Genomic DNA, 4,142 nt, shown 5'->3' on the forward strand with positions numbered 1-4,142 from the left:
AATTTATTATTAAATTAAATAATTTTAATTATTTTTTAATTATATTTTTAAATTCTGTAAAATAATAAAAACGAAGTAAATTCATAGCTAATGTACGACCTCTTTACGTGGAAACCTTACGAGGAAATGACGAGAAATACTAAACGAGTATTTTACGAGGAACCATTTACGAGGAAATAACGAGGAAATATTTACGATTATTTTACGAGGAAACCCTTTCGTGGTTGTTACGTGTATTTTGCGAGGAAACTTTTTCAAGGTATTTACGTGTAGATTACGAGGAACTCATTTCGTGGTATTTACGAGGAAATATAGCGACGTCCTTACGTGTAATATTGACGTGGTCTTTACGACGAATAGCTCTACTTCGTCTTTACGACGAAATATATTCCTCGCTAAGTTACGACGAATTAGCGAGGAAATATGTGTTACGACAGACGAGTAACGAGCAAACGCGCTTCCTCGCTAATTCGTCGTAAAACCTCTTTTACGACGAAATAACGAGGAAAACCGCCCTCGTTAAGATTATGTTTTCTTGTAGTGGATAGAATTAGCACCAGGTGAAACTTGACCATATTAGCCTCCTGGCGTAAGGGGATCAAATCGAAAACAGATTCAGAATGTTTCCTCACAAGCAAAGTATACATCTAAATAATACGAGCATACCTCAGATCTCTGATTTAGAGCATAAGAATCTAGCCTTAGCACATCACGGAACTGTGAAGAAATGTCTTGAAAGTTATTCTCTAATCCATTGCTAGATTCCACTAGCTGTTTGTAAAAGGGCACTCTCTAAGATAGTATCGTTTTGAACAAGTTCCATTAGAATGTTGTTAACAATAACATCCCCTACCTGTTCATTCACAGAGGACGATGGTGTACTTGATCCGTATTGAGCTCCATTGCTAGTTTGAGCAGGGGACTGACAGTCCATAGGCACTTACATGATTCTGTTTAGCCATATCTGAACTAGCCTGCGGAGAAAGACTACATATGGTCATTAACCTGTAGCATTCTTCCAACAAAAGATGGATTCTTAGTCTTCACACCTTTTGCTGCAGTAACACTGACGGTGCAACTTGAGGTGAAGCCCCCCGAGTAATCTCTTGTTGATGCATGACAAATGAGTGCAGAGGGTTCATCTGACCCGCTTGAAGGTACCCCATGCCTCAGAAGATCAACATCCCTTTTCTACACAATTGAAAAGGCAACCATGGTTAAGTTAGGATCCATTTCAAAAGTGCTTTAGCATGGATTGTTTCATTGCCAAGAGAACACAAAACCTCGATTTGGTTGCCGCTGTTCTTGATAATCTGGGAGTCACCGTTAAAATTGGTTTTGGAGCCACCTCCTCCTCTTTTCCTTTAAATTGGCAAGCTCATGCTGAAGCTGTTGCACTGTATGCAGATGCAATCTCTCCAACTCCGCAAACTGAAGTCAATAAAAGATGAAACAATATAAGATGAGAGAGTAAATTTTGGAAGATAGTTCAGGTAACAAACCTGTCTTTGGCAACCATGCCATAGCTGGTTATACTGCTCAGTACGTTCTCGCAATTCAGCCTGCAAGGAGTGATTTGTAGATGATTGGAAAGCATCCATCTCTTGCGCACGCGCCATCCAACCTTGCGCTTCTCTCAGCTGCTCATCCTTGTACTTGCTTGTTTCTTGAGCAATCCTATCCTACAAGATAAAGAATCTATTGTTTAGTGTAATTCATTGTCAAAATAACACTACAAGATTCATGAGAGAACCTGTTCGTGAAATGCAGCGTATTGTCTCTCTTTCTCCTGAAAATACTCCTCAAGTTCAGATATTTTATGTATATTTTGGGACCTCTCAGCTTCAAAATGATCACGCTCACTTCTGCATATTGAGAAAGAAAGAAAGAGAAAAAGTAGCCTCCATATGTAAGACTCCTCACTAAGTAAACCTGTGAAATGAAAATGTGTAGGACCTTAACGAAGAGTAGAGTTTCAAGAGAAAAGGAAAAATCACCTTAGAGTAGCAACTTCTTTGTTTTGTTCTCTGAGTAGACTCTCATTCGCCCAGGCCTGGTAAGAGAGTTCGAGGACAACTTAGTATCAAACCATTCAGACTAAATAAGACCTTGAAATAAAACATACAGCTTCGTTATCTATCGAGTTTAACAGCATGCAGCTCTCTGTCTTTCTCTTCTAACTTCCTCTCCATCTCCCGAATAGTTCTCTCCTTCTCACGAAATTGCTCCTACAAACATTCCTTCTTCTATCATGGAAAACAATCAGAGGATAAAAGAAGAATGCGCTACCTGCAATCTAGCTGCAACATTCTCATACTGTGCAGAACGAGACTCAAAGCTTCTCTGGATCTCCATAGCCAACATCCGAGCTCGGAGCTCAACCTCCTGCTGCTGTAGCTCTCCTTTTTGTCTAGAAACTGAACGAATCTGCTCCAAGAGATGACCATCTCTTCCACTCTGCACACCCCCACCCACAAACAATGTCATAAGTGATTAACCTCTGGTTTAGCTTTAACCGTTCCAAAACAAGAAAGCAAGATTCCAGCAAGAGTGAGGATCTGGAAATCCAACAGGATAATCAGTCGAGAGAAAGTAAACAAGAACCCGGAGCTATAAAAAGACCATCCCCAACCATATTGAAGAAGAACACCAGTAGCTAGTGTTAGGAAATACGTGGTCAAATTTTGCGGAAAACCAGAATTTATGGGAGCGGGAAAACACACACAAAATTGTTGACGGAGTTCGGCCAATGTTGCCTACGTCTCCGGACCTGCTACAGATCTTTTATTATCAACCCAGGAAATTTTACAAACTCTCAACTCACACCCGATCCCAAATACACTTAAGAAATTATTTGTAATTTCTTAAAGAGAAAGATTTTTCTCACAAGAAAGATAATTTTTTTTTTTCTCTCTTGCACTCTCTCTTCTTCTCTTCTCTTGTTCTCTCTTACTTTGTTTTTCTTGTTTGGGATGAATTTCCCCTTCTCCTTCATGCATGTATTTATAGGAGGGGGATTTGTGAGTTGGTGTAACAACCAAACTTACCAACCAAAAAACCAAAAAAAATGTGTTCTTCACCAACTTGCATGCGTTGTTTTTTGATCAACAATCTCCCACTTGAAGACTGATTTCAATCTGCCTTCACACCTTGATCAATGTAGCAGGTCTTCTCAGCTTGTTACTCTGACAAGCCAACTGAGGTTACACACAACCTCAGCTTATCATACGGCACGACCTTCGTTAGCATGTCTGCCGGATTCTTGCTTCCTGGGATCTTCTCAAGCACCAACATTTCATCTTCCAATGCTGATCTGATGAAATGATATCGACGATGTATGTGCTTCGTCCGAGCATGGTAAACTGGATTCTTTGCCAAGTCGATGGCACTCTTACTATCACAGTACAACACACTTTTCTCTTGGCCATGGCCTAGCTCCTCTAGAAAAGACTGTAGCCATATCATCTCTTTTGTTGCCTCCGTTACCGCAACATACTCAGCTTCACAGCTTGATAGAGATACAATTTTCTGCAACTTTGAAACCCAACAAATTGCAGTACCGCCAAAGGTGTAGACATACCCGGTTGTGCTCTTCGTGCTGTCAATGTCACCTCCATTGTCAGCATCAAAACCAGAATTTATGGGAGCGGGAAAACACACACAAAATTGTTGACGGAGTTCGGCCAATGTTGCCTACGTCTCCGGACCTGCTACAGATCTTTTATTATCAACCCAGGAAATTTTACAAACTCTCAACTCACACCCGATCCCAAATACACTTAAGAAATTATTTGTAATTTCTTAAAGAGAAAGATTTTTCTCACAAGAAAGATAATTTTTTTTTTTCTCTCTTGCACTCTCTCTTCTTCTCTTCTCTTGTTCTCTCTTACTTTGTTTTTCTTGTTTGGGATGAATTTCCCCTTCTCCTTCATGCATGTATTTATAGGAGGGGGATTTGTGAGTTGGTGTAACAACCAAACTTACCAACCAAAAAACCAAAAAAAATGTGTTCTTCACCAACTTGCATGCGTTGTTTTTTGATCAACAATCTCCCACTTGAAGACTGATTTCAATCTGCCTTCACACCTTGATCAATGTAGCAGGTCTTCTCAGCTTGTTACTCTGACAAGCCAACTGAGGTT

This window comes from Brassica oleracea, chromosome C9 (genome assembly GCF_000695525.1).
Source record: "Brassica oleracea var. oleracea cultivar TO1000 chromosome C9, BOL, whole genome shotgun sequence".
Lineage (NCBI taxonomy): Eukaryota > Viridiplantae > Streptophyta > Magnoliopsida > Brassicales > Brassicaceae > Brassica > Brassica oleracea.